This window comes from Triticum dicoccoides, chromosome 7B (assembly GCF_002162155.2).
Source record: "Triticum dicoccoides isolate Atlit2015 ecotype Zavitan chromosome 7B, WEW_v2.0, whole genome shotgun sequence".
NCBI lineage: Eukaryota > Viridiplantae > Streptophyta > Magnoliopsida > Poales > Poaceae > Triticum > Triticum dicoccoides.
Window position 1 is genome coordinate 462,512,207 of NC_041393.1, and position 11,627 is coordinate 462,523,833.

Genomic DNA, 11,627 nt, shown 5'->3' on the forward strand with positions numbered 1-11,627 from the left:
AGTTTCGGAGTCGCTTCCGCCGGCTATCGCTCGTCCACAACATGGCCTGCCAGGGTCGATGCCTGCCTCTGCCGCTCCTCATGTCGCCCCCGCCTTCGGCCTCAAGAATATCATAAATCGACAGACGCCCTAAAAATATTATGGCACCTTACATTTAGCAAACACAAAAAAGAGGTGCAAGACGAATATTGAATGGGGCTAAACCTAAGGGAAGTTTTCTCACAGGTGGAAACTTACGGATCAAATCCCCACTACCTCTCATTAATCGCTCTAGAGTTTCGTTGTGGGCTCACTTCCCCTTCCCTTTTCCAACAATAATTTGCGATCTTGTCATGCAACTTTAATTTCGTATGATATATCTATAGATGTAGAAAAATTCATGGGTCTATATAGGTGAGCAAATTATTATCATTATACGTTAACATACAGTGTTATTTGTTTTTTTCTTTCTCGATCATCTTCGCTCTCAAATCACCATCGCAAACTCCATTATCTCATCTTGCCTAGTCTGCACCATTGCACGCAAACCCATCATACCCAACGGCTCCGTCGGATCAAGACTTCGCCCCTAGTCACCCCTAATCCTTACTTCCCATTACGACAAGCTCTCCTTTCTTGGTCCAAAACTATTGTCACCACCGCGGAGGTGGCTCCACCTTGTTACTACTCTAGTGAGGCTTCCTTCGTTGGCTCCAGCCTCCACTACCATCACCGTTGTTGCACTACCGTTAGCTTCACCTCTCTTTCTACTATCTTCATGAAGAATCGACCATGAGTTTAGTGAAAACATGCGAATGAACTAACATAGGCGCTTAGACATAATCATGGAGAACGACACCGACATGATAGTAGATCTAAATAGTGATTGCAGTATTGCCTTAGGCGATGTACATTGCATGTGCCTTTGATGGGTGCTTGGTGTCTACTACACTGTTGGGCCCCCAAGCACAGAGGATTGTAGGACAACGGCAATTTCCTTTCAAATGGATGACCTAAAGTTTATCAATCCATGAAAGGTGTAAGTTGAAAGTAGGCTCTTTCAAACAACCATGCAATAATGACACATGTAGTCTCTTGTGTCCAAACACACCTAATACAATTGTTTATTGTATAGGTGTACTAGTTTGGTGAAGAGATTAATAATTTGAGTGATAGATTTGTGGTTCAGATGGTAACACTATTTTTGTAATTTTGAAATAAAATAGATAAAGCAGCAAGGTAAATAGTTAAAGTGAGTAAAACGGTGTCTCAATGCCCGAAACAAGAAACCTCCTAAGAAGATATATTTATTTTTATTAGACTCGGTAATTATGTCACTTTAAGTTGTCAATAAGAAGAAACTCGTCATCACCTCTTCTGGGGTTGCCCTTTTGCTACCAAATGTTGGGATTTTGTTTGCCCCTCTAGAATTTTCAATCTTTGTGTTCTTGAGACTTTTGAAGGCATCAAGATCAAGCTGAATATTCCTTTCTTTATGGAGATCATCATCATTGCCTCTTGGGCCCTTTGGATAACAAGGAATAACAATATCTTTCAGCAAATTCAGCGAACATTTCAGAGATGGAAGGACACTTACTTCCGGCGAGAAAGAAGTTGAGGCAAATGCGGACCGCAGAAAATAAATGTTAGGTAACTCCACGTCACAACTTGTTGGCTACGCGCATTAATAAATTATAAAAAAATTAACCAGCAGAATTGGCGCAAGTTCGTACATACAAAACTGAAGGTACTGTGTAGGTTTGTTAAAAACAAGAAGGTAAGTTTCATAGATTTAACTTGGTAGAACAAGAACCAAAATGTTAGGACTGAAAATAAAATCAAATCATACAAAAAACACCGCACTTTGAAAGAACAAAATCAAAATAGTCAATGGGGAATATTCATAAGGAAGGCATCAAAGTCTTTCGACAAAGGGAGATTTTATAGTGCAAGCATGCATGTGTTGATAGAAGGATGGATATTTGAGGGAAGAGAAAATAAAAATTGGCAAAAATAGTAGCCGCCGCCTCCTCCTTCTTCTCCACAAAAAGCTAGGGTTTTGCTTCCCGCCGCCGTCGTCACAGGTCCGCCTCCTCTCCGATGGCCTTAGGGCCATGGGGGCGCAGTGGATCTCGGCAAGGGTCGGCGGGAGGGCTCCGTTTTTAATCGTTTCTTTCAGTTTTGCTAGGTTTGTGTCCTGCTCAGGAAGACGAGACGGCGGCGGCTCCCTGAAGATGGAATAAAGGTCTTCCCGCCTAGCCCCCGTTCCGGCGATGCGTCTAGCATCGTTGGTGGGCGTGTGGAGGTGTGTCTCCGGCGGATCTATCTTTGGTGGATTTGCTCGGATCTCGTCGTTGTTCGTCTACGTTCGTGTGTCTTCGGATTGGATTTTTCTGATCTACGTTATTCTTCATCTGCGGCGGTTGCTGTTCTGGTGCGCTGGTCCTACGGGGCCTTAGCACGACGACTTCCCGACTATCTACTACAACAAGTTGTGCCCGACTCCGGCGATGGAGGGGCGATGACGGCGGCGCGCCTTCGGCTCGCTTCAGTGTTGGTAGTTGTCGCTAGGTGGTCTACGGATCTTGATGTAATTTCTATTATTTCTAGTATTCGTTGTACTGCCATGATTGAAGATGAATAGATCGGAAATTTTCTCGCAATTTTTTTTTTTGGCAAAAATAGTGTAGCAATTATTCATGGGAAGAACGATGGCATGAACTTGCCAAGCAGCAGGACATGACGAAATGATACGTCTACGTCATGTAAAGGAGAGAGTAACTGCACAAAAGAGAAAAAATAGAGAAAGAAGAGGATGGAACATTACTGGAACCTGAGAGCGGAGCATGACAGAAACCAAAGAAGAAGAAGATGAACAGTGTAGGGAACTTGTTGAACAGGGTCATGTGACAGAAAGGGGATGTAGCATACACACAATTAGAAAGACGTATAACAACACCCAGCGGAAGTATTTGTAGAGAATAGACGCATATACTGTCTCGTACTCGGTTAAGTATTTACATATGTTTTTCAGCCAATTTCCGTCGGATCACGTCGTTGATCAACCGCTGCAATTTTTTTCTTAGATGTGGTGCTCCTGCACCTACGTGTCCCTACGAATTTTCGCTTGTTATGCACCCCTTCTGAGTTTTGAAATATCGATCACAGGGCTTTGGGACCACCATGTTTGCTGTCGGGGACGTCTCGTTCTTGATCCTCTCTTCAAGTGCGCGATCAATTGACGCCAACTATCACCTTCTACGACGACATTTAGCTCAATGCCTTAGTGACATAGTCAGATCGTTCAGTGTTATACCGCAGTGACTTGGTAACTCTGAGTTGATGGTAACGCACAGTTTCTACGTAAATTTTATATTTCAGGTATACTTACTGTGGTTAAACCAGCGCAAGACGGATCCGGCTTGCCTGCTCCCTTCCATGCTCCCATCCGTACTCTCACTTCATCCTACGGCTGTCTTTTTTCCTTTTTTTTTCTAATCTAATCATTTTCCCCCCTGATTTTAAAAGGATGGGGCCGGGCCTTATTTTGTTCCAATCAAAATAAGCCATGTATGCGGGAGCACGGATAGACATATACCGGGGGAGCAGGCAAGTCTCGTCCGCGCAAGACACTCCCTGACCCTGATCCAAGAGATGCATAAAGGCCGAGAGCTAGCTGACATGGAGGCATCATCTTCCAGCAGGCAGCGCCATGCCACAACTACAAAGCCGGGATGAGAATGAGATCCTGTCCGGCAGTCCGCGGCGAGTCATTGACCCACCCCAGGATATTGACAGCCTCCCACGATATTGACAGCCTCCCACCGCACCGAGATAAACCACGAGCCGACCGCCGACCCAGTGGGTGATACTGATTCTTGTTCGCTTTCTGGTCTGGAATGGATCCTCGACTCGCCACGGGCCACCGCTCTACCGCATGCACCGCACCGCACCGCATGATAATTGGGATGCTTCTGTCACGGGAGGGCGCAGTAAGCCATGAGTCCAGCCCCAGCACAACTTTTTGTTTAGTTGCAGACCCCCATTCGGCCGACTTTACTTTACTATGCTCTGGTCCCTACCTAGCTATCTCTCCGTGGCTGCATGCATGCATGGATGTGTGTCACGGGCGTACTGTGCGGTACAATGTCCTCAGCCGACCAAAGATGGGGATCGGGAGGACGATGATCCGTGCAGCGCGCGCGTGCAGAGATATTTTCTTCGTATTTTGCCCATTCTTCTGCTAAATCGCTATATTCCCACATGTGTTCGTATACATGGTACACCAAAGCACAAGTATGCCACTTTAAGAGCAACTCCAACGGGCCGGCCCAAATAGACACTGCTTTTATCCGCTTTTCGTCCGTTTGAGTCGGCCAGGCGGACGTGTTCGTCCGCATTTTAAAATGGGTCAGCTTGGCCATCTAATAGGGGCAAACCCAAATATGCGGGCATGCAAAAAAAAAGATCACATGAAATAAACTTAAAATAAACATAATTAAACATAAGTGGCCGGTCAAACGCCGGCCAAAGTCCACTTAAACATAATTAAAACATTAAAAAAAGTCTGCGCCCGCCTTCTGCCGCCTCGCACGCTGCCCTAGACGTCGTCAGCCTTGCCCTTGCCCTTGGCGTCGACGCCGCTGTCGCCATCGCCGGTGAGGTCGATGAAGACGGGAGCAGGGCCTGCCCACCCGAATGCCGCCTAGTATGCTGCCATGCCCTCCGGCGTCTGCTGGGGCGGCGACATTGCGGCTAGCCGCGCGCGCTCCTCCTCCTTCTGGAGCACCTCCACATTGCACTGGAGTATGGCCTCGTAGCGCATCTGCTGCTCGCCATCGTCCTGCTCCTGCCGGAGCCAGTGCGCCTTCCAACGCTCGAGGTGGGCGGCCTCCTGCTCCGGCGTCGCGGCGAAGTGGGCGGGGGCGCGCTCACCCGCTCGCGGTACTGCCTTTCCACGAGTAGGCCTCCTCCGGCCAAGTGGGTGGAGGCGGGAAGCGCTTTCGTGTCGGCTCCGGCTCCGGCTTGGGCTCGATGGGCGGCGAGGGTGGCGGTGGTGGCACGAACAGCGGGAAGTGGACGGAGTCCCCCGCCGCCGACAGGGCGAGGGCTTGCTCCAGCTCATCCCAATGCGCGTCCTCCTCGAGGCGGCTAGCCTCCAGCGCCTGCTGCAGGGCCTCCTCGAGGGCGGCCTGGTACTCCGCCTCCGCCTCCTCGTCCTCCGACTGTAACTGCAAGGGCAGCGGTGGGAACGGCGGTGGGACGACGTCGACACCCGAGCGCCGTGGCTCCTTGTGTTCAAGGGCGAACCAAGCCTTCCAGTTGGGAGAGTCGGCGGCGTACTCGGGGAGCCGACGCTACTCTGGCGTGAGCTACGCGCGGCGCCGGCGCACCTCCTTGTCGTGCGCCCGCTGACTCCGCGGAACCACCGGCACCGGGATCCTCTGGGGATCCAAGTGCCAATGATGCGGCAGCGTCACGTCGGGGTAGGGGAGGGGCTGCCTATACTCCCAGTGCCACCGCGCTTGGTGCACCGGGATATTGCAGGCGCCGACGTTTCGGGCGGAAACGCGCCGGCGTGGAGGGGGAGGGGAGCACGGGAGGACGAGGCGCCGGGGGTGCACTTGCCCTTGGCCTTGCCATTGTTGCCGAAGATGCCCATGGCGGCCTAGGGTTTCCTGTCGCCGACGAGGAAGCAAGGGAGTGGTGGGGAGCCAGATGTGGGCGAAAGAAGCGGATGAGGCCGGGCCCCCGCCGCACGCGTGCTTAAAATAGAACGCTTCGTGAGGCTGACAAGTGGGCCCGCTGTCGGTGGTCGTCATAAATAAAACGACCGTTGGCGGTTGGATGGCCTACAGGTGGGGACGCGGCGGACGCCGAGGAGATGCGCGGCGCGTCCGCTTCGGTCCGCGCCGACGCATTCCAGGCACAATTTTTGGCCGGAAATGGGTCCATGCGGACGCCAGGCGGACGCCATTTACGTTTGGGTCGCTAGGTTGGGCCTTTATTTTTGTCTGCACCGACCCAAACGAATGCAGGCGGATAAAATGGGTCGCCACATTGAAGTTGATCTAACAAAGTTGCACGTACTGCACCTAACTACCGGCGAGCACCTTGAACAAACGGTGCGAGCATTTGCTAGTCCAGACGTGGATGGCTCAAGATCGAGGAGCTGGAGCGGGGATTTGCCTGACTGTCGCATTCCAAATCGTCGTGGGTCAGCTGGCTTGAGGTCGCTGCCGCCAAAGTGCCAGCTCACAGTCTGACCTGGGTCTCCCTTCTACGACAAGTTCTTTGCTAGCTCTAGCTCTAGTTAAGTAGCCGAGCGAGCCAAAAGCGCCATGTGTGATTACAGCTTGTCGATCATTTTAGAATCTGTTAGCGGAGAACAAGATCGAACAATCAGGCTAGCATGGCCTGTATGCGAGGTCTCCTGAGTATGATTCGTACGTCCAGGAGGGCCATACAACGCAGGGGATCATGAAGTTTTAATTATTCCGTAGAACGTAAATTGAGGTCACTCTCAGGTATCTCCAACGCCATGCATTAAAATGCCACTAAATGGCCGGCTTACACGGTCCTGACAATTTGTATCATCCAACATCGTGCACCAAACGCTCACGGGCCGACCCGGACGTCCGTGTTAGAAAGGATAGAGAGGGATCGGTGGAATCGATGATATATTGTTTGAGCCTGATAGACGTATATATAGGAGTACATGACCATCTTGAAGTACAAGACAAGCTAGAACAAATCCTAATTTATCTTATATTTCCTAAACAATCACCGATACTCAATATCCCCCCGCAGTCACAACGGTAGCGACGCAAACGGTGAGAGTGAAGAAGAATCCAAAAGTAAGCTGACGGACATCCCCCCATAGTCGTAACAGCCGATGCATCACGGAAGTCGTGGCTGGAGTGAAAACCGACGAGGTTGCTCAAACAAGGCAATAGCCCTTTGTGCCGATTGTTGGTGAACGTAGTAATTTCAAAAAAAAATCCTACGCACACGCATAATCATGGTGATGCATAGCAACGAGAGGGGAGAGTGTGTCCACGTACCCTCGTAGATCGAAAGCGAAAGCGTTAGCACAACACGGTTGATGTAGCCGTACGTCTTCACGATCCGACCAATCAAGTACCGAACGCACGACAACTTCGAGTTCAGCACACGTTCAACTCGATGACGTCCCACAAACTCCGATCCAGCAGAGTTTTGCGGGAGAGTTCCGTCAGCACGACGGCGTGATGACAGTGTTGATGATGCTACCGACGCAGGGCTTTGCCTACGCACCGCTATGATATTACCGAGGTGGAATATGGTGGAGGGGGGCACCGCACACGGCTAAGAGATCAAGAGATCAATTGTTGTCTCTAAAGGTGCCCCCCTGCCCCCGTATATAAAGGAGCAAGGGGGGAGGCCAGCCAGCCTTGGGGCGCACCAAGGAGGGGGGAGTCCTCCTAGTAGGAGTAGGACTCCCCTCTTTCCTAGTCCAACTAGGAAAAGGAAGGAGAGGGAAAGGAGAAGGAAAGGGGGGGCGTGCCCCCCTCCCTAGTCCAATTCGGACACCCTATAGGGAGGGGGCGTAGCTTCCCCTTGTGGGCTGCCTCCCCTCTTCCCTATGGCCCATGTAGGCCCAATAGTCCCCCCGGGGTTTCCGATAACCCTCCCGACACTCCGATAAATATCCGAATCACTCGGAACCTTTCCGATGTCCGAATATAGTCGTCCAATATATCGATCTTTACGTCTCGACCATTTCGAGACTCCTTGTCATGTCCCCGATCTCATCCGGGACTCCGAACTACCTTCGGTACATCAAAACACATAAACTCATAGTATAACCGTCATCGAACTTTAAGCGTGCGGACCCTACGGGTTCGAGAACTATGTAGACATGACCGAGATACGTCTCCGGTCAATAACCAATAGCGGAACCTGGATGCTCATATTGGCTCCCACATATTCTATGAAGATCTTTATCGGTCAAACCGCATAACAACATACGTTGTTCCCTTTGTCATCGGTATGTTACTTGCCCGAGATTCGATCGTCGGTATCTCAATACCTAGTTCAACCTCGTTTTCGGCAAGTCTCTTTACTCGTTCCGTAATACATCATCCTGTAACTAACTCATTAGTTACAATGCTTGCAAGGCTTATAGTGATGTGCATTACCGAGTGGGCCCAGAGATACCTCTCCGACAATCGGAGTGACAAATCCTAATCTCGAAATATGCTAACCCAACAAGTACCTTCGGAGACACCTGTAGAGCACCTTTATAATCACCCAGTTACGTTGTGATATTTGGTAGCACACAAAGTGTTCCTCCGGTAAACGGGAGTTGCATAATCTCATAGTTATAGGAACATGTATAAGTCATGAAGAAAGCAATATCAACATACTAAACGATCAAGTGCTAAGCTAACGGAATGGGTCAAGTCAATCACATCATTCTCCTAATGATGTGATCCCGTTAATCAAATGACAGCTCATGTCTATGGTTAAGAAACTTAACCATCTTTGATTAACGAGCTAGTCAAGTAGAGGCATACTAGTGACACTATGTTTGTCTATGTATTCACACATGTATTATGTTTCCGGTTAATACAATTCTAGCATGAATAATAAGCATTTATCATGAAATAAGGAAATAAATAATAACTTTATTATTGCCTCTAGGGCATATTTCCTTCAGTCTCCCACTTGCACTAGAGTCAATAATCTAGTTCACATCGCCATGTGATTTAACACCAATATTCATATCTATATATGATTAACACCCATAGTTCACATCGTCATGTGACAAACATCCAAAGGGTTTACTAGAGTCAATAATCTAGTTCACATTGCTAGGTGATTAACACCCAAAGAGTACTAAGGTGTGATCATGTTTTGCTTGTGAGAGAAGTTTAGTTAATGGGTCTGTCACATTCAGAGCCGTATCTATTTTGCAAAAATATTCTATGTCTACAATACTCCGTACGGAGCTACTCTAGCTAATTGCTCCCACTTTCAATATGTATCCAGATTGAGACTTAGAGTCATCTGGATCAGTGTCAAATCTTGTATCGACGTAACCCTTTACGACGAACCTCTTGTCACCTCCATAATCGAGAAACATATCCTTATTCCACTAAGGATAATTTTGACCAATGTCTAGTGATCTACTCCTAGATCACCATTGTACTCCCTTGCCAAACCAGGGCACCCGTATACAATAGGTCTGGTCCATAGCATGGCATACTTTTATAGAACCTATGACTGAGGCATAGGGAATGACTTTCATTATCTTTCTATTTTCTGCCATGGTCGTGTTTTGAGTCTTACTCAACTTTACACCTGGTAATACAGACAAGAATTCCTTCTTTGACTGATCCATTTTGAACTATTTCAAAACTTGCCAAGGTATATACTCATTGAAAAATCCTATCAAGCGTCTTGATCTATCTTATAGATCTTGATGCCCAATATGTAAGCAGCTTCACCGAGGTCTTTCATTGAAAAACTCTTCTTCAAGTATCCCTTTATGCTATCAAGAAATTCTATATCATTTCCAATCAACAATATGTCATCCATATATAATATTAGAAAACTCTATAGAGCTCCTACTCACTTTCTTGTAAATACAGGCTTCTCCAAAAGTCTGTATAAAACCATATGTTTTGATCACACTATCAAAACGTTTATTCCAACTCTGAGAGGCTTGCACGAGTCCATAAATGGATCGCTGGAGCTTGCAAACTTTGTTAGCACCCTTTGAATCGACAAAACCTTCTGGTTGCATTATATACAACTCTTCTTTAATAAATCCATTAAGGAATGCAATTTTGACATCTATTTGCCAGATTTCATAAAATGTGGCAATTGCTAACATGATTCGGACGACTTAAGCATAAATACGAGTGAGAAACTCTCATCGTAGTCAACACCTTGAACTTTGTCAAAAACCTTTTTCGACAAGTCTAGCTTTGTAGATAGTAACACTACTATCAGCGTCTGTCTTCCTCTTAAAGATCCATTTAATTTTTATGGCTTGCCGATCATCGGGCAAGTTAACCAAAGTCCACACTTTGTTCTCATACATGGATCCTATCTTAGATTTCATGGTCTCAAGCCTACAGACAAGAATTCCTTCTTTGACTGATCCATTTTGAACTATTTCAAAACTTGCCAAGGTATATACTCATTGAAAAATCTTATCAAGCGTCTTGATCTATCTTATAGATCTTGATGCCCAATATGTAAGCAGCTTCACCGAGGTCTTTCATTGAAAAACTCTTCTTCAAGTATCCCTTTATGCTATCAAGAAATTCTATATCATTTCCAATCAACAATATGTCATCCATATATAATATTAGAAACTCTATAGAGCTCCTACTCACTTTCTTGTAAATACAGGCTTCTCCAAAAGTCTGTATAAAACCATATGTTTTGATCACACTATCAAAACGTTTATTCCAACTCTGAGAGGCTTGCACGAGTCCATAAATGAATCGCTGGAGCTTGCAAACTTTGTTAGCACCCTTTGAATCGACAAAACCTTCTGGTTGCATTATATACAACTCTTCTTTAATAAATCCATTAAGGAATGCAATTTTGACATCTATTTCCCAGATTTCATAAAATGTGGCAATTGCTAACATGATTCGGACGACTTAAGCATAAATACGAGTGAGAAACTCTCATCGTAGTCAACACCTTGAACTTTGTCAAAAACCTTTTTCGACAAGTCTAGCTTTGTAGATAGTAACACTACTATCAGCGTCTGTCTTCCTCTTAAAGATCCATTTAATTTTTATGGCTTGCCGATCATCGGGCAAGTTAACCAAAGTCCACACTTTGTTCTCATACATGGATCCTATCTTAGATTTCATGGTCTCAAGCCTACAGACAAGAATTCCTTCTTTGACTGATCCATTTTGAACTATTTCAAAACTTGCCAAGGTATATACTCATTGAAAAATCTTATCAAGCGTCTTGATCTATCTTATAGATCTTGATGCCCAATATGTAAGCAGCTTCACCGAGGTCTTTCATTGAAAAACTCTTATTCAAGTATCCCTTTATGCTATCAAGAAATTCTATATCATTTCCAATCAACAATATGTCATCCATATATAATATTAGAAACTCTATAGAGCTCCTACTCACTTTCTTGTAAATACAGGCTTCTCCAAAAGTCTGTATAAAACCATATGTTTTGATCACACTATCAAAATGTTTATTCCAACTCTGAGAGGCTTGCACGAGTCCATAAATGGATCGCTGGAGCTTGCAAACTTTGTTAGCACCCTTTGAATCGACAAAACCTTCTGGTTGCATTATATACAACTCTTCTTTAATAAATCCATTAAGAAATGCAATTTGACATCTATTTGCTAGATTTCATAAAATGTGGCAATTACTAACATGATTCGGACGACTTAAGCATAAATACGAGTGAGAAACTCTCATCGTAGTCAACACCTTGAACTTTGTCAAAAACCTTTTTCGACAAGTCTAGCTTTGTAGATAGTAACACTACTATCAGCGTCTGTCTTCCTCTTAAAGATCCATTTAATTTTTATGGCTTGCCGATCATTGGGCAAGTTAACCAAAGTCCACACTTTGTTCTCATACATGGATCCTATCTTAGATTTCAT